Source organism: Nomia melanderi, unplaced genomic scaffold, assembly GCF_051020985.1.
Source record: "Nomia melanderi isolate GNS246 unplaced genomic scaffold, iyNomMela1 scaffold0082, whole genome shotgun sequence".
Lineage (NCBI taxonomy): Eukaryota > Metazoa > Arthropoda > Insecta > Hymenoptera > Halictidae > Nomia > Nomia melanderi.
Window position 1 is genome coordinate 12,724 of NW_027475197.1, and position 22,087 is coordinate 34,810.

A 22,087-nucleotide genomic window follows, 5' to 3' on the forward strand; every position below is an offset into this window, starting at 1 on the left:
GCTAAGATCAAAGTGTACTCGCATAACACAAATCCAGAACGCTGCTCGGCCTTATGGCTAAGGTCAAAGTGCACTCGCATAACACACATCCAGATCGCTTCTCGGCACTATGGCTAAGATCAAATTGAACTCGCATGACACACATCCAGACCGCTTCCCGGCCTTATGGATAAGATCAAATTGTACCCGAATAACCCATATACAGATAGCTTCTCGGCCTTACGGCTAAGATCAAAGTGTACTCGCATAACACAAATGCAGATCGATTCTCGGCTTTATGGCTAAGATCAAAGTGAACTGGAATAACACTAATCCAGATCGCTCCTCGGCTTTGTGGCTAAGATCAAACTGTACTCCCATAACACTCATCCAAATCGCTTCTGGGCCTTCTGGCTAAGATCAAAGTGTAGTCGATTAACCCATATCCAAATCGCTGCTCGGCCTTATGGGTAAGATCAAAGTGTACTGTCATAACACACATCTAGATCGCTCCTCGGCCTTATGGCTGAGATCAAAGTGTACTCTCATAACACACATCGAGTTCGCTTCTCGGCCTTATGGCCATTTATTTATCATTTCGTCTATATAACTATTAATGTTCTATCTATCTTACTCTCTTTATTTAACTACTTATTTATTTAGTTATTAACTCATTTAATTATATTCTTTTCCTGGTTTTTATTTATCTATTTACTTAACCATTTCAAACATACTGACTAACGATATATTTGTCTATTTAGTTACATATTTTTTTCTTTTTTCTTTCATTCTACTTACGTATTTATTTATTTATGTACACATTTATTTATTCACATATTTATCTATGTACATATTTATTCATCTACATATTTATTTATTTACATATTTATTTACATATCTGTTTATTTTTTCTTTCTGAACTAACTACGAGATTTGGTAACGATTTCTTAATTAGTGATGTGACACTGGTTCTAATTATTCATCAATTTGGTACTCTTTCTTTTATTTTTCTTTAATTTTTTTATATTTCTGATTTTTTTATCCCAGTTTATTTATTTATCTATTTATTTATTTATTTATTATTTATTATTTATTTATTTATTTACTTGATTATTTTATCTATCTGATCTATTCATTTTAATCATTCCCTGCCTCAACCGCCTACTCTAATTCTATACTAACCGCTTCTCTATAACTGCACTTCCGCGCATGCGCCCTAATTGAAATGCGAAATAGCCGCTACTGAGATGCTTTTAATCGTATTTATATTTATATATCTATTTATTTTATTTTATTTTTGTGCTGTTTTCTATGGCGAAGGCCGGGGCACAGTAGAGCCCGGATTTGACTAGGAACTACATATTATGTACATATTTAACCACTGAATTGTATATATTGAAAATTACCTTTAGCTATATATCTACACTTATATTTATTTTGTCCATATTTATTTATGCTATGTATATTTGTTTATTTAATCTTTAATGTTTATTCTCGCTTATTTCTGTTTGGTTATTTATTTTATCTATTTATTTATTTATTTATTTATGTATATTTATATATTTCTGTGCCTCTTCTTTTCTTGTTTATATTTATGTATGCTATGTATATTTGTTTATTTAATCTACGCTACTATTATTTATTTATTTATATAATTTATTCTAGTTTGGCTATTTATTCGATTAACTATCTACTTCCACTAGTATATACATATTCAGACTCTTGCTAGATTCATATAAATGCTAAGGTGTTTATGAGATAAGAGCCACCGCCGATTGAGATCTGAAAATAGCGACAGACGCTATAGAGTTATATCAACTATTTTGCCTTCGCCATAAAGGCGCTACTATGTATCCACCCCCAGCCAAACAATGTAAGGCTGGGGGAACATTCTTTGTGAATAAAGCGCTTTTTATCTGTTCTTATCAGCTTAATATCTGATACACTCCGCATCGCGGAGTCAGAAAATTAACCCGATTTTTGGATTCAGGCGGATCACTAGGGCTCGCTCCACTTCCGCCGTGAGTCGGTCCGGCACTGCAGTGCCGCCAGAAACGGCTCAATTAGCGCTGCTAATTAGAGCTCTTATTTTTTTTCACCTGCTGGACCGACTCGGGACTCCAAAGAGTAAGCCCCTTAATATTCTGGCTCCGCGAAGTCCCGAAATCTCGGTAAATTCACCCGCCGCGGTACTACGCAACAGTGCGGGCCGAGTTGCGATCGGGCGTGTGCGCGGCAAGGTCTGTTCACGATCAGTGCTCGAGGTGTTGTGCGGTAAAGTGTGATAAAGTGCCTTCGCCACGGGACCGGATCAAGCCTGCGCGGGAGTACACCTGCGCCGCCCACCTGCGCGGGAGGATCACCTGCGCATCACCACCTGCGCCGCCCACCATCCTGCTTCCGTGGACAACCGAGGGAGAGGACGACCAGGGTCTACTGAGGGTCTAAGAGGGTCCTAGGACAACCAGCCCTCTACTTGGACGCCAACAACCACCACAGGCCAACCCCATCAGCCCTGGTCTTCCTCTACGTGGGTCACCCAACACCGCTACGACCCACCAGGACTTGGCCATCGGCAACCCCGACGGGAAGGACGGCTCGCCTGATCCACGTCTACCTCCGCTGGATCAGGAATCAGGAGCGAGGTGTTATTCCCCTCGGAGAGAGCTCCTGCATCGCTGGACTCCTGCGCCGAGTGAGTCTCTCTTCTCTTTCTATCCCCCCGGCAGTGAGGAGGGTAACGCAGCCGGTCTCCAGCCGTCTGCGGTGCTCGAATCATCGTCGGTAGTCCTTTACCTTACCCCTACGCGTCCACCCACTCCTCCGATCTCTCTCATCCGTTGAAGTGTATCAACGGACCGGGACGCGTGAGGTCCGAGTCGAGTGGCGCCTCCACTTCCTTCTTTTCCCTTCAGTCACCGCCCGCGTGGAGGCTGACTCCACTCACCCGTTAGTTAGTGCAGTCCTCGGTGGAGTGGGTGATTCCGTCGCTCTTCCTCCATCGAGATCGCTGCACTCCTTCGTAACCGTCACCTGTTAGTCTCCCTACCGACTGCCACGTCGGAGGCTGTCATTTTTCCAGGCAGTCTTCGACACCGGACTTAGTGCCGGCGGAGTCAGTAGGGTGTTAGCGCGTGGCGGTATTCCTTCTGTCGCTTTGGACTTAGTTTTCTCTTCTCTTCCTCTGTTATTCCCACTCTGTCTATCCTCCCCGTTTCGCCTCGCTGTGGCACTTAGAAATATTTGCCACAGCAACTCTGTCTCTTCTTCTGTCTCACTTAGCGTAGGACTTAGTCTTAAGAGCGATGCAGGACCGCGGTGATAGTGCGTCAGTCACCTCCTGCACTACCGAGGGGAGTAATAATCTCGCCCTGGTGACTCCCTTCCCGGCGGAGTTCCGATGCCCTGCCTGCTTCGGTGTCCCCGGGATCAGGATGAGTGGCGTGTACAAGTCCCACACGGATTTGACAAAGCACGCCCGGAAACATCATCCGGGCGTTGTATTGACGTACAAGTGTCGTGAGTGCAGCTTCACCGGCGATGGGAGGTATCCTCTCAAGGTGGAGAGGCTGCACCGCGACTTTTTACACAAATCCGACCAACAGAACAATCCGTGTGGGACTTGTACAGTTCCCGTGACAGGTTCGACCGGTTGGAGCAACACCTCTCGTCGGGGGAGTTCCGCGTTATTCGCCTCCGTAGAACCGCGCGCTGTTGCGTTAGCTGCTGCCAATTTGGCGGCCCAGTCCCCGCCCCCGCAAACGACGTGCGCCGCGACGTAGCCGCCCACCCACACCCTTTCTACGACGAGGGATTCAACGGGGACGGCAATCACCACCTGCACGACGCGGCGCACAATGGCGGCAGCGGCAACAACAACGGCAACAGCTAAAACATCTGCAACTACGACGGGGACAACAACGAGGACTACGAGGACGACGACGAAGACGACGACAACGAGACCGGTGGCTAGGGGGGGGGGGGGGGGGGGGCAAAGCGCGGCCCTGAAGCCGGTCCAGCACTCCCACGCTAACCATCACCATTGGGCCGACTACCAGCGCCCGGCCCGCGCCCCCGACCCCTCGCCCCACAACCAATCTACACCAAACCCAAGGGAACGCTACCGGTCAATAAGAGCGGCAGCCCGCCGCGGCGATCGGGGTCGGCTGCTCCTATGACATCGCCGCCGGCTGCAAGGGCGCCTGCTACCGGGAGGGGCTCCGATCCCTCAGCCGCTACCACAACGAGGCTCACCCCACCGGGCAGAAGAACGGCCCCCGCTACCAGGGGGTCGACTGGCACCCCTCCAGCGAGGACCCCACCCGTCAAGACCCCGCCCACCACCACCCAAGGGCGGGTGACACGGGGTACGAGGGGTGCCAGCGCCCCGGTGGAGGTGGGCAGAAGAACCACCACCACCACACGGGGGACGGTAGCGGCTCCGACCGGAGCCAGAAAAACGCCCCCGAGATTAGGAGGGACACCCACCGCCCAAACTCCATCTCCAAGGGCGGTGGCTCAAGGGAAGGATCCCTCCAGCGGCCCATCACCACCTCGGGCCGCCCAAAGGAAACCCTCGGGGGTAAGGACAGCGGCTTCGCCATCATACGCCGCCGTCACAGCGGGCACCCCTTCCTACACGTCACCTCCCTCGCCGATAGACGTCGCGCCGGAAAGGGGGCTGCGTACAGCAACCAGGGCCACCCCTACACCGCCCGGGCCATCACCACCGCCACCAAGACGCAGCCCCCCACCGAGGAAGCACCGTAGCCCCAGGACGCCGCCGACCATCCGATAATGACCCCCCAGCCTATTGTAGGAGGAGCGATGGTAGCCAGGCCGCTACCACCATCTCCAGCGGCCCCGCTCCTCCCACCCATCGAAGAGGTGGAGGTGCCACAGCCAGCCGGGGCAGCCGCAACCCCGGAATCATCACCGGAGCCGTGGCGAATCGCCGCTGGATCCCGCCGACGCCACCACCGCGGGATCCTGTTGTCGAGCTCGTCGTCCGAAGAGGAGGCGCAGCCGCTGCCGCCAGAGAAGAGGACGACGACGCCTCCTCTACCACCGCGAGAAAAGTCCCCCGCCCGGCCGCCACCGGGCAGCAGCAGCAGCAGCAACAACAACAACAGCGCCGCGCACAATAACGCGCATCGGCCTGGAGCAGGGTGCTCCGGGGCGCCCTCGGTGAGTAGCGTAACATCGTTTAGCCTTTCGCTACTCCCGAGTGTCCCACGTAGTGCCCCCGGCTCCCTTTTTACTTTGCGGGAAGGGGTAGTTTTAAATCGCGCGGGGAGGGATAATCGGAGGCCCGTCACCGTTGATGTAACCGTGAGGGTGCTCCTGCCTCCGCGACGGAGGCGACCGCACCTGCGAGAAGTCGCAGAACGACCGCACCCTCGCGTGCCTCGGGACCTCGTGAGCCCAGGCGTCCTGCGGCATCCGGGCATTCCTCTCGAAGAAGGGGCGCCATCCGGCCTTTGGTTGGGGTAGCGTTTCCTTCGGAGAGAGAGTTGCTGATCGGCATTGCGCAGAACGCTGGCTCCCTGGAGCAGCTGGAGGATGTTGCGAGGGAAATCGCAGCATACCTGCAGGGCTTCAGAGTCGGGGGACCGACCACGAGAGGGGTCGGGACGGATAGGCCCCAACGGCTTGCGAGAGCTAGGGGCGTGTCGGGCGACCAAGCGGCTCGCGGTTCGAACGGTCACCGCGATCGTCCTGTGTTGGCAGGTGGACCAACGCGGGGAGACCAGGTAAGGGAGGCTACGCGGATACAACGGCTCTTCAGGCAGAACCGCCGGCGTGCTGTTCAGGAGGTGCTCATGGGCCCGTACTTGCACTGCAAAGTGCCTAAGGACAGGGTACATGAGTACTTTCTCAACATGTACTTACCGGCGGGGAACCTGGGAGCTAGGCCTCCCCCGCCTTCCATCGAGGCTCCAGACGAGGCCAGCAATGTGGCCTTGGTGAAGCTCTTAAAAATGAGTGAGGTAGATCGTCGGATCAGGCGTATGACAAACTCTGCGCCCGGTCCCGACGGTCTAACTTACAATGATCTAAAAAGGGCAGATCCGGGGTCACATTTGCTGACCTCTTTGTTCAATTTGTGTCCTCGTCTGGAGTCGGTCCCCTCGTGTTGGAAAATTTCCAACACTGTGCTTGTGCACAAAAAGGGCGATCGCCACGACCTGTCAAAACTGGCGACCGCTGGCCATATCTGACACGACCCCGAAGCTCTCCGCCGCTGTTCTGGCTGACCGTCTCGTCGCGTGGTCGGTCCAGAACAAGCGCCTAAGTCCCGCGCAAAAGGGCTTCTTGCCGTACGAGGGGTGTTATGAACATAACTTCGTGTTGCAGGGGGCCCTTACAGACGCTCGCAGGTGGGGGCGTCAGGCAGTGGTGGCGTGGTTGGACCTGGCGAACGCGTTCGGCTCGGTCCCCCACGCCTCCATCTACCAATCCTTCGTGGAGGCCGGGGTTCCGTCTACTCTTCAGAATATTCTGAAGAGTATGTACCACGGTTGCACCACACGGGTGCTGAAAGCCGACGGGTTTACCGACCCCGTTCCGATCCTCTCCGGGGTGCGCCTGGGCTGTCTGATGAGCCCTGTGGCGTTTAACCTCGCCCTGGAACCGGTGCTGCGCGCAGCTACTGGGACCTCGGCGGGTTACACGCTGCACGGCCATCGGCACAGTGTCCTGGCGTACGCGGACGATCTCGCGTTGATCGCCGACACCCCGGAGGGTATGGAAACGCTGCTAAAGGCAGTGGGTGCTGCGGCGAGTGGCATCGGATTGCAGTTTAATCCCGCAAAATGCGCGACCCTCCACCATCGTGGTAGGGGGCCGCGCGAGATCCGTCCACTCGCTTCACCATCCAGGGTCAGGAAATGCGCGCCCTGGCAGCCGGTAAGACCTACGAACACCTGGGCGTTCCCACAAGGTTTCAGGTCCGTTAAACCCCACTGTTGACGATCGAAGAGCTGGTCCAGGACCTGCAGGCCGTCGACCGTTCCCTCTTGGCCCCGTGGCAGAAGGCCGAGACCGTGGCAGCTTTTATACTGCCACGCCTCGACTTCTACCTGCGGGGAGCCCACGCGGAGAAACGTCCCTTAATTACTGTCGACAAAGAGATTCGACGTATGGCCAAGTCCTGGCTCAACCTACCGCAGCGGGCCAGCGCGGAAGTAGTCTACCTCCCACCTAGTAGGGGGGGATATGGACTGCTTCCGCTTGCTGACATGGCCGACGTCCTGACCATCGCTCATGCGTTCCGTCTTTTGACGGCGGATGATGCGGTGGTCAGGGAGTTGAACTGGAACTCGCTGCGCGAGGCTGTAGCCAGGAAAATCGGCCATACCAACCCGTCGAACAATGACCTGGCCGAGTACCTCTCTGGTTCGCTGAAGGGGTACTTCGCCAGGGACGGGGGGGACATTTCTTCGCTGTGGTCGAGGGCACGGAACGCGGCACGCAGGAGTCGGGACCTGCTCGGATTGCGTTGGCAGTGGAGCGAGGAGAGATCTGAGCTCGCGATTACGCTCAGTGGTTCTCGCGATCGGGAGACCATTGTCCCGCCCGTGGCGAGGGTCCAGATGATTCGCCGATTGCGGATGGCAGTGGTAGAATATTACCACCTACGCCTTCAGCGTAAGAAGGACCAGGGGAAGGTATTCGGGGTGTCGTCGCGGAGTGGTGCTTCAAACCACTTCCTCCGCGGCGGCAACTTCACCCGCTTCGCCGATTGGCGCTTCATTCACCGAGCTCGCCTTGACGTCTTGCCTCTTAACGGGGCAAGACGCTGGGGTGAGGGTGATAAGCGTTGCCGGCGCTGTGGGGCGGAGCTCGAATCCCTTCCCCGCGTCCTTTGCCACTGTCGTCTGCATTCGGCGGCCTGGCAACTTCGCCACGATGCGGTGGTTTCCCGCATCGCTAAGGCCTGCCGGCTCCCAGGGGAATTAAGGGTTAACCGGACGGTCGAGGGCATTGACGGGCATCTGGGGGCTCTTAGGCCTGACATCGTTGTCAGGCACGAGCCCTCAAGGAGCATCGTCATCGTCGATGTTACCGTGCCCTTCGAGGACGAATATATTTCATTCGAGGAGGCCAGGGCGCGAAAGATACAGAAGTAAAAGCCCCTGGCCGACGTTCTCGGAGGGCGCGGTTATCGGGTGGCGGTCTCCGCGATCGTCGTCGGTGCCCTCGGCTCCTGGGATCCGGCCAATGAGTCTGTGTTGAAGATTTTGCGTATCGGTAATCGGTACGCATCTCTGATGCGCCGGCTCATTGTGTCGGATATTGTCCGGTGGAGCCGGAATATCTACGTGGAGCACGTCTCGGGAGTTCGCCAGTATCGCGAGGCCCTCACTGAGGATGTCCCGGCCCCTGATCCAGGCCGACCCATTTAAGAACTGCGGGGGTCAACTCCCCCGACTTAGGTAGAGGAGCAGCAGACGGAGGCAGCGATAGGGTAAGTACAAAAGTTGATACCTAACCATTAACCAAGTGTCTGTAAGCTATATTTTATTATTTTAATAACTATGGAATTTTAACTAACAACCTATACTTATGCACTTTGCTTTTAATATTTTCAACTATCCCTCTTAATCTTTTAACTATCTATTTTAATTCTTGCTTCTCTCTTTTTTATGCTATCTATTATTATTTGTTTTAATTAAACTACTACTTTTCTTCTGTTTTATTTATCGACTTTTGACATTACTTAACCGCTTTTTATCAATCTTTAGTTTTCTTATTTTACTAGTGATGGGAAACTGGTTCTTTTTAATCTATCAACTTTCGTACTCTTTCTATTCATTTCATATTATGGCACAGTTATCTTTCCACAGCTGTAACAGCCAGGTGTTTGCCAATTTATTTATCTATTTATTATTATTTACTTATTTATTGTTTTAACTATTTACATATTTATTTATCCACCTATTTGTCCATTGTTTTAGCTATTTATATATTTCTTTATTTATGTATTTATTTATTTATTTATTTGTCTATTTATTTAACTATCTATTTATTTATTTATTTATTTATTTATGTATTTGTCTATTTATTTAACTATCTATTTATTTATTTATTTATTTATTTATGTATTTGTCTATTTATTTAACTATCTATTTATTTATTTATTTATTTATTTATTTATGTATTTGTCTATTTATTTAAGTATCTATTTATTTATTTAATTATTTATTTATTTATTTGTCTATTTATTTAACTATATATCTATTTATTCATTCATTCATTCATTCATTCATTCATTCATTCATTCATTCATTCATTCATTCATTCATTCATTCATTCATTCATTCATTCATTCATTCATTCATTCATTCATTCATTCATTCATTCATTCATTCATTCATTCATTCATTCATTCATTCATTCATTCATTCATTCATTCATTCATTCATTCATTCATTCATTCATTCATTCATTCATTCATTCATTCATTCATTCATTCATTCATTCATTCATTCATTCATTCATTCATTCATTCATTCATTCATTCATTCATTCATTCATTCATTCATTCATTCATTCATTCATTCATTCATTCATTCATTCATTCATTCATTCATTCATTCATTCATTCATTCATTCATTCATTCATTCATTCATTCATTCATTCATTCATTCATTCATTCATTCATTCATTCATTCATTCATTCATTCATTCATTCATTCATTCATTCATTCATTCATTCATTCATTCATTCATTCATTCATTCATTCATTCATTCATTCATTCATTCATTCATTCATTCATTCATTCATTCATTCATTCATTCATTCATTCATTCATTCATTCATTCATTCATTCATTCATTCATTCATTCATTCATTCATTCATTCATTCATTCATTCATTCATTCATTCATTCATTCATTCATTCATTCATTCATTCATTCATTCATTCATTCATTCATTCATTCATTCATTCATTCATTCATTCATTCATTCATTCATTCATTCATTCATTCATTCATTCATTCATTCATTCATTCATTCATTCATTCATTCATTCATTCATTCATTCATTCATTCATTCATTCATTCATTCATTCATTCATTCATTCATTCATTCATTCATTCATTCATTCATTCATTCATTCATTCATTCATTCATTCATTCATTCATTCATTCATTCATTCATTCATTCATTCATTCATTCATTCATTCATTCATTCATTCATTCATTCATTCATTCATTCATTCATTCATTCATTCATTCATTCATTCATTCATTCATTCATTCATTCATTCATTCATTCATTCATTCATTCATTCATTCATTCATTCATTCATTCATTCATTCATTCATTCATTCATTCATTCATTCATTCATTCATTCATTCATTCATTCATTCATTCATTCATTCATTCATTCATTCATTCATTCATTCATTCATTCATTCATTCATTCATTCATTCATTCATTCATTCATTCATTCATTCATTCATTCATTCATTCATTCATTCATTCATTCATTCATTCATTCATTCATTCATTCATTCATTCATTCATTCATTCATTCATTCATTCATTCATTCATTCATTCATTCATTCATTCATTCATTCATTCATTCATTCATTCATTCATTCATTCATTCATTCATTCATTCATTCATTCATTCATTCATTCATTCATTCATTCATTCATTCATTCATTCATTCATTCATTCATTCATTCATTCATTCATTCATTCATTCATTCATTCATTCATTCATTCATTCATTCATTCATTCATTCATTCATTCATTCATTCATTCATTCATTCATTCATTCATTCATTCATTCATTCATTCATTCATTCATTCATTCATTCATTCATTCATTCATTCATTCATTCATTCATTCATTCATTCATTCATTCATTCATTCATTCATTCATTCATTCATTCATTCATTCATTCATTCATTCATTCATTCATTCATTCATTCATTCATTCATTCATTCATTCATTCATTCATTCATTCATTCATTCATTCATTCATTCATTCATTCATTCATTCATTCATTCATTCATTCATTCATTCATTCATTCATTCATTCATTCATTCATTCATTCATTCATTCATTCATTCATTCATTCATTCATTCATTCATTCATTCATTCATTCATTCATTCATTCATTCATTCATTCATTCATTCATTCATTCATTCATTCATTCATTCATTCATTCATTCATTCATTCATTCATTCATTCATTCATTCATTCATTCATTCATTCATTCATTCATTCATTCATTCATTCATTCATTCATTCATTCATTCATTCATTCATTCATTCATTCATTCATTCATTCATTCATTCATTCATTCATTCATTCATTCATTCATTCATTCATTCATTCATTCATTCATTCATTCATTCATTCATTCATTCATTCATTCATTCATTCATTCATTCATTCATTCATTCATTCATTCATTCATTCATTCATTCATTCATTCATTCATTCATTCATTCATTCATTCATTCATTCATTCATTCATTCATTCATTCATTCATTCATTCATTCATTCATTCATTCATTCATTCATTCATTCATTCATTCATTCATTCATTCATTCATTCATTCATTCATTCATTCATTCATTCATTCATTCATTCATTCATTCATTCATTCATTCATTCATTCATTCATTCATTCATTCATTCATTCATTCATTCATTCATTCATTCATTCATTCATTCATTCATTCATTCATTCATTCATTCATTCATTCATTCATTCATTCATTCATTCATTCATTCATTCATTCATTCATTCATTCATTCATTCATTCATTCATTCATTCATTCATTCATTCATTCATTCATTCATTCATTCATTCATTCATTCATTCATTCATTCATTCATTCATTCATTCATTCATTCATTCATTCATTCATTCATTCATTCATTCATTCATTCATTCATTCATTCATTCATTCATTCATTCATTCATTCATTCATTCATTCATTCATTCATTCATTCATTCATTCATTCATTCATTCATTCATTCATTCATTCATTCATTCATTCATTCATTCATTCATTCATTCATTCATTCATTCATTCATTCATTCATTCATTCATTCATTCATTCATTCATTCATTCATTCATTCATTCATTCATTCATTCATTCATTCATTCATTCATTCATTCATTCATTCATTCATTCATTCATTCATTCATTCATTCATTCATTCATTCATTCATTCATTCATTCATTCATTCATTCATTCATTCATTCATTCATTCATTCATTCATTCATTCATTCATTCATTCATTCATTCATTCATTCATTCATTCATTCATTCATTCATTCATTCATTCATTCATTCATTCATTCATTCATTCATTCATTCATTCATTCATTCATTCATTCATTCATTCATTCATTCATTCATTCATTCATTCATTCATTCATTCATTCATTCATTCATTCATTCATTCATTCATTCATTCATTCATTCATTCATTCATTCATTCATTCATTCATTCATTCATTCATTCATTCATTCATTCATTCATTCATTCATTCATTCATTCATTCATTCATTCATTCATTCATTCATTCATTCATTCATTCATTCATTCATTCATTCATTCATTCATTCATTCATTCATTCATTCATTCATTCATTCATTCATTCATTCATTCATTCATTCATTCATTCATTCATTCATTCATTCATTCATTCATTCATTCATTCATTCATTCATTCATTCATTCATTCATTCATTCATTCATTCATTCATTCATTCATTCATTCATTCATTCATTCATTCATTCATTCATTCATTCATTCATTCATTCATTCATTCATTCATTCATTCATTCATTCATTCATTCATTCATTCATTCATTCATTCATTCATTCATTCATTCATTCATTCATTCATTCATTCATTCATTCATTCATTCATTCATTCATTCATTCATTCATTCATTCATTCATTCATTCATTCATTCATTCATTCATTCATTCATTCATTCATTCATTCATTCATTCATTCATTCATTCATTCATTCATTCATTCATTCATTCATTCATTCATTCATTCATTCATTCATTCATTCATTCATTCATTCATTCATTCATTCATTCATTCATTCATTCATTCATTCATTCATTCATTCATTCATTCATTCATTCATTCATTCATTCATTCATTCATTCATTCATTCATTCATTCATTCATTCATTCATTCATTCATTCATTCATTCATTCATTCATTCATTCATTCATTCATTCATTCATTCATTCATTCATTCATTCATTCATTCATTCATTCATTCATTCATTCATTCATTCATTCATTCATTCATTCATTCATTCATTCATTCATTCATTCATTCATTCATTCATTCATTCATTCATTCATTCATTCATTCATTCATTCATTCATTCATTCATTCATTCATTCATTCATTCATTCATTCATTCATTCATTCATTCATTCATTCATTCATTCATTCATTCATTCATTCATTCATTCATTCATTCATTCATTCATTCATTCATTCATTCATTCATTCATTCATTCATTCATTCATTCATTCATTCATTCATTCATTCATTCATTCATTCATTCATTCATTCATTCATTCATTCATTCATTCATTCATTCATTCATTCATTCATTCATTCATTCATTCATTCATTCATTCATTCATTCATTCATTCATTCATTCATTCATTCATTCATTCATTCATTCATTCATTCATTCATTCATTCATTCATTCATTCATTCATTCATTCATTCATTCATTCATTCATTCATTCATTCATTCATTCATTCATTCATTCATTCATTCATTCATTCATTCATTCATTCATTCATTCATTCATTCATTCATTCATTCATTCATTCATTCATTCATTCATTCATTCATTCATTCATTCATTCATTCATTCATTCATTCATTCATTCATTCATTCATTCATTCATTCATTCATTCATTCATTCATTCATTCATTCATTCATTCATTCATTCATTCATTCATTCATTCATTCATTCATTCATTCATTCATTCATTCATTCATTCATTCATTCATTCATTCATTCATTCATTCATTCATTCATTCATTCATTCATTCATTCATTCATTCATTCATTCATTCATTCATTCATTCATTCATTCATTCATTCATTCATTCATTCATTCATTCATTCATTCATTCATTCATTCATTCATTCATTCATTCATTCATTCATTCATTCATTCATTCATTCATTCATTCATTCATTCATTCATTCATTCATTCATTCATTCATTCATTCATTCATTCATTCATTCATTCATTCATTCATTCATTCATTCATTCATTCATTCATTCATTCATTCATTCATTCATTCATTCATTCATTCATTCATTCATTCATTCATTCATTCATTCATTCATTCATTCATTCATTCATTCATTCATTCATTCATTCATTCATTCATTCATTCATTCATTCATTCATTCATTCATTCATTCATTCATTCATTCATTCATTCATTCATTCATTCATTCATTCATTCATTCATTCATTCATTCATTCATTCATTCATTCATTCATTCATTCATTCATTCATTCATTCATTCATTCATTCATTCATTCATTCATTCATTCATTCATTCATTCATTCATTCATTCATTCATTCATTCATTCATTCATTCATTCATTCATTCATTCATTCATTCATTCATTCATTCATTCATTCATTCATTCATTCATTCATTCATTCATTCATTCATTCATTCATTCATTCATTCATTCATTCATTCATTCATTCATTCATTCATTCATTCATTCATTCATTCATTCATTCATTCATTCATTCATTCATTCATTCATTCATTCATTCATTCATTCATTCATTCATTCATTCATTCATTCATTCATTCATTCATTCATTCATTCATTCATTCATTCATTCATTCATTCATTCATTCATTCATTCATTCATTCATTCATTCATTCATTCATTCATTCATTCATTCATTCATTCATTCATTCATTCATTCATTCATTCATTCATTCATTCATTCATTCATTCATTCATTCATTCATTCATTCATTCATTCATTCATTCATTCATTCATTCATTCATTCATTCATTCATTCATTCATTCATTCATTCATTCATTCATTCATTCATTCATTCATTCATTCATTCATTCATTCATTCATTCATTCATTCATTCATTCATTCATTCATTCATTCATTCATTCATTCATTCATTCATTCATTCATTCATTCATTCATTCATTCATTCATTCATTCATTCATTCATTCATTCATTCATTCATTCATTCATTCATTCATTCATTCATTCATTCATTCATTCATTCATTCATTCATTCATTCATTCATTCATTCATTCATTCATTCATTCATTCATTCATTCATTCATTCATTCATTCATTCATTCATTCATTCATTCATTCATTCATTCATTCATTCATTCATTCATTCATTCATTCATTCATTCATTCATTCATTCATTCATTCATTCATTCATTCATTCATTCATTCATTCATTCATTCATTCATTCATTCATTCATTCATTCATTCATTCATTCATTCATTCATTCATTCATTCATTCATTCATTCATTCATTCATTCATTCATTCATTCATTCATTCATTCATTCATTCATTCATTCATTCATTCATTCATTCATTCATTCATTCATTCATTCATTCATTCATTCATTCATTCATTCATTCATTCATTCATTCATTCATTCATTCATTCATTCATTCATTCATTCATTCATTCATTCATTCATTCATTCATTCATTCATTCATTCATTCATTCATTCATTCATTCATTCATTCATTCATTCATTCATTCATTCATTCATTCATTCATTCATTCATTCATTCATTCATTCATTCATTCATTCATTCATTCATTCATTCATTCATTCATTCATTCATTCATTCATTCATTCATTCATTCATTCATTCATTCATTCATTCATTCATTCATTCATTCATTCATTCATTCATTCATTCATTCATTCATTCATTCATTCATTCATTCATTCATTCATTCATTCATTCATTCATTCATTCATTCATTCATTCATTCATTCATTCATTCATTCATTCATTCATTCATTCATTCATTCATTCATTCATTCATTCATTCATTCATTCATTCATTCATTCATTCATTCATTCATTCATTCATTCATTCATTCATTCATTCATTCATTCATTCATTCATTCATTCATTCATTCATTCATTCATTCATTCATTCATTCATTCATTCATTCATTCATTCATTCATTCATTCATTCATTCATTCATTCATTCATTCATTCATTCATTCATTCATTCATTCATTCATTCATTCATTCATTCATTCATTCATTCATTCATTCATTCATTCATTCATTCATTCATTCATTCATTCATTCATTCATTCATTCATTCATTCATTCATTCATTCATTCATTCATTCATTCATTCATTCATTCATTCATTCATTCATTCATTCATTCATTCATTCATTCATTCATTCATTCATTCATTCATTCATTCATTCATTCATTCATTCATTCATTCATTCATTCATTCATTCATTCATTCATTCATTCATTCATTCATTCATTCATTCATTCATTCATTCATTCATTCATTCATTCATTCATTCATTCATTCATTCATTCATTCATTCATTCATTCATTCATTCATTCATTCATTCATTCATTCATTCATTCATTCATTCATTCATTCATTCATTCATTCATTCATTCATTCATTCATTCATTCATTCATTCATTCATTCATTCATTCATTCATTCATTCATTCATTCATTCATTCATTCATTCATTCATTCATTCATTCATTCATTCATTCATTCATTCATTCATTCATTCATTCATTCATTCATTCATTCATTCATTCATTCATTCATTCATTCATTCATTCATTCATTCATTCATTCATTCATTCATTCATTCATTCATTCATTCATTCATTCATTCATTCATTCATTCATTCATTCATTCATTCATTCATTCATTCATTCATTCATTCATTCATTCATTCATTCATTCATTCATTCATTCATTCATTCATTCATTCATTCATTCATTCATTCATTCATTCATTCATTCATTCATTCATTCATTCATTCATTCATTCATTCATTCATTCATTCATTCATTCATTCATTCATTCATTCATTCATTCATTCATTCATTCATTCATTCATTCATTCATTCATTCATTCATTCATTCATTCATTCATTCATTCATTCATTCATTCATTCATTCATTCATTCATTCATTCATTCATTCATTCATTCATTCATTCATTCATTCATTCATTCATTCATTCATTCATTCATTCATTCATTCATTCATTCATTCATTCATTCATTCATTCATTCATTCATTCATTCATTCATTCATTCATTCATTCATTCATTCATTCATTCATTCATTCATTCATTCATTCATTCATTCATTCATTCATTCATTCATTCATTCATTCATTCATTCATTCATTCATTCATTCATTCATTCATTCATTCATTCATTCATTCATTCATTCATTCATTCATTCATTCATTCATTCATTCATTCATTCATTCATTCATTCATTCATTCATTCATTCATTCATTCATTCATTCATTCATTCATTCATTCATTCATTCATTCATTCATTCATTCATTCATTCATTCATTCATTCATTCATTCATTCATTCATTCATTCATTCATTCATTCATTCATTCATTCATTCATTCATTCATTCATTCATTCATTCATTCATTCATTCATTCATTCATTCATTCATTCATTCATTCATTCATTCATTCATTCATTCATTCATTCATTCATTCATTCATTCATTCATTCATTCATTCATTCATTCATTCATTCATTCATTCATTCATTCATTCATTCATTCATTCATTCATTCATTCATTCATTCATTCATCATTCATTCATTCATTCATTCATTCATTCATTCATTCATTCATTCATTCATTCATTCATTCATTCATTCATTCATTCATTCATTCATTCATCATTCATTCATTCATTCCATTCATTCATTCATTCATTCATTCATTCATTCATTCATTCATTCATTCATTCATTCATTCATTCATTCATTCATTCATTCATTCATTCATTCATTCATTCATTCATTCATTCATTCATTCATTCAATCATTCATTCATTCATTCATTCATTCATTCATTCATTCATTCATTCATTCATTCATTCATTCATTCATTCATTCATTCATTCATTCATTCATCATTCATTCATTCATCATTCATTCATTCATTCATTCATTCATTCATTCATTCATTTCATTCATTCATTCATTCATTCATTCATTCATTCATTCATTCATTCATTCATTCATTCATTCATTCATTCATTCATTCATTCATTCATTCATTCATTCATTCATTCATTCATTCATTCATTCATTCATTCATTCATTCATTCATTCATTCATTCATTCATTCATTCATTCATTCATTCATTCATTCATTCATTCATTCATTCATTCATTCATTCATTCATTCATTCATTCATTCATTCATTCATTCATTCATTCATTCATTCATTCATTCATTCATTCATTCATTCATTCATTCATTCATTCATTCATTCATTCATTCATTCATTCATTCATTCATTCATTCATTCATTCATTCATTCATTCATTCATTCATTCATTCATTCATTCATTCATTCATTCATTCATTCATTCATTCATTCATTCATTCATTCATTCATTCATTCATTCATTCATTCATTCATTCATTCATTCATTCATTCATTCATTCATTCATTCATTCATTCATTCATTCATTCATTCATTCATTCATTCATTCATTCATTCATTCATTCATTCATTCATTCATTCATTCATTCATTCATTCATTCATTCATTCATTCATTCATTCATTCATTCATTCATTCATTCATTCATTCATTCATTCATTCATTCATTCATTCATTCATTCATTCATTCATTCATTCATTCATTCATTCATTCATTCATTCATTCATTCATTCATTCATTCATTCATTCATTCATTCATTCATTCATTCATTCATTCATTCATTCATTCATTCATTCATTCATTCATTCATTCATTCATTCATTCATTCATTCATTCATTCATTCATTCATTCATTCATTCATTCATTCATTCATTCATTCATTCATTCATTCATTCATTCATTCATTCATTCATTCATTCATTCATTCATTCATTCATTCATTCATTCATTCATTCATTCATTCATTCATTCATTCATTCATTCATTCATTCATTCATTCATTCATTCATTCATTCATTCATTCATTCATTCATTCATTCATTCATTCATTCATTCATTCATTCATTCATTCATTCATTCATTCATTCATTCATTCATTCATTCATTCATTCATTCATTCATTCATTCATTCATTCATTCATTCATTCATTCATTCATTCATTCATTCATTCATTCATTCATTCATTCATTCATTCATTCATTCATTCATTCATTCATTCATTCATTCATTCATTCATTCATTCATTCATTCATTCATTCATTCATTCATTCATTCATTCATTCATTCATTCATTCATTCATTCATTCATTCATTCATTCATTCATTCATTCATTCATTCATTCATTCATTCATTCATTCATTCATTCATTCATTCATTCATTCATTCATTCATTCATTCATTCATTCATTCATTCATTCATTCATTCATTCATTCATTCATTCATTCATTCATTCATTCATTCATTCATTCATTCATTCATTCATTCATTCATTCATTCATTCATTCATTCATTCATTCATTCATTCATTCATTCATTCATTCATTCATTCATTCATTCATTCATTCATTCATTCATTCATTCATTCATTCATTCATTCATTCATTCATTCATTCATTCATTCATTCATTCATTCATTCATTCATTCATTCATTCATTCATTCATTCATTCATTCATTCATTCATTCATTCATTCATTCATTCATTCATTCATTCATTCATTCATTCATTCATTCATTCATTCATTCATTCATTCATTCATTCATTCATTCATTCATTCATTCATTCATTCATTCATTCATTCATTCATTCATTCATTCATTCATTCATTCATTCATTCATTCATTCATTCATTCATTCATTCATTCATTCATTCATTCATTCATTCATTCATTCATTCATTCATTCATTCATTCATTCATTCATTCATTCATTCATTCATTCATTCATTCATTCATTCATTCATTCATTCATTCATTCATTCATTCATTCATTCATTCATTCATTCATTCATTCATTCATTCATTCATTCATTCATTCATTCATTCATTCATTCATTCATTCATTCATTCATTCATTCATTCATTCATTCATTCATTCATTCATTCATTCATTCATTCATTCATTCATTCATTCATTCATTCATTCATTCATTCATTCATTCATTCATTCATTCATTCATTCATTCATTCATTCATTCATTCATTCATTCATTCATTCATTCATTCATTCATTCATTCATTCATTCATTCATTCATTCATTCATTCATTCATTCATTCATTCATTCATTCATTCATTCATTCATTCATTCATTCATTCATTCATTCATTCATTCATTCATTCATTCATTCATTCATTCATTCATTCATTCATTCATTCATTCATTCATTCATTCATTCATTCATTCATTCATTCATTCATTCATTCATTCATTCATTCATTCATTCATTCATTCATTCATTCATTCATTCATTCATTCATTCATTCATTCATTCATTCATTCATTCATTCATTCATTCATTCATTCATTCATTCATTCATTCATTCATTCATTCATTCATTCATTCATTCATTCATTCATTCATTCATTCATTCATTCATTCATTCATTCATTCATTCATTCATTCATTCATTCATTCATTCATTCATTCATTCATTCATTCATTCATTCATTCATTCATTCATTCATTCATTCATTCATTCATTCATTCATTCATTCATTCATTCATTCATTCATTCATTCATTCATTCATTCATTCATTCATTCATTCATTCATTCATTCATTCATTCATTCATTCATTCATTCATTCATTCATTCATTCATTCATTCATTCATTCATTCATTCATTCATTCATTCATTCATTCATTCATTCATTCATTCATTCATTCATTCATTCATTCATTCATTCATTCATTCATTCATTCATTCATTCATTCATTCATTCATTCATTCATTCATTCATTCATTCATTCATTCATTCATTCATTCATTCATTCATTCATTCATTCATTCATTCATTCATTCATTCATTCATTCATTCATTCATTCATTCATTCAGTCTTTTATTGATTTATTTATTTATTTATTTATTTATTTATTTATTTATTTATCTATCTATTTATTTATTTATTTATTTATCTATATATCTGTTTATTTTTATTTATTTACTTATTTATTTATTTTGTTATTTGCTTATTTATTTATTTGCTCTTTTATTTATTTATTTATGTAATACTTATGTGTTTTGGTTTTAAACCTGGCTCACTCCTATCGCCTGCTGCAACACGCTGCTTACCATCTATATGAACCTGCACTAACGCGCATGCGCCCCAGTTTAACCAAAATATTGTCACTAAAAGTTTGCGAATCGTATATATTTATTTATATTTTATAATATATTTTGTGACTACTTAATTTATGTATTAATACTTTTCTTTTTATTTTTGTCTTGTTTTTGTATTATTTCTTTAAGTTATATTATTCTGCTTTGCGTTAGTTTCTACGGCGAAGGCTCGGGCATCTTAATGACCGGAAACTGGCTAAGGAATTATAATTTGTGTACATACTCTACCCAGAGTGTACATACCTATCCCTCGATCTTATTTATTTATCATTTTTTATCTTTCTTTTTATTTATTTATTTATTTATTTATTAATTAATTAATTAATTTATTTATTTATTTATTTATTTATTTATTTATTTATTTATTTATGTTATTTCTATTGTATTCGCTAATCTTAATCTATATGTATCTA

The 22,087-nt window shown here is 36.1% G+C and overlaps 1 pseudogene; it reads left to right on the forward strand.

Moving 5' to 3' along the window:
• Window positions 1-1,866: 1,866 nt before the first annotated feature.
• On the forward strand, window positions 1,867-2,047 carry LOC143175407 (U2 spliceosomal RNA; annotated as a pseudogene).
• The last annotated feature ends 20,040 nt before the right edge of the window (window positions 2,048-22,087 follow it).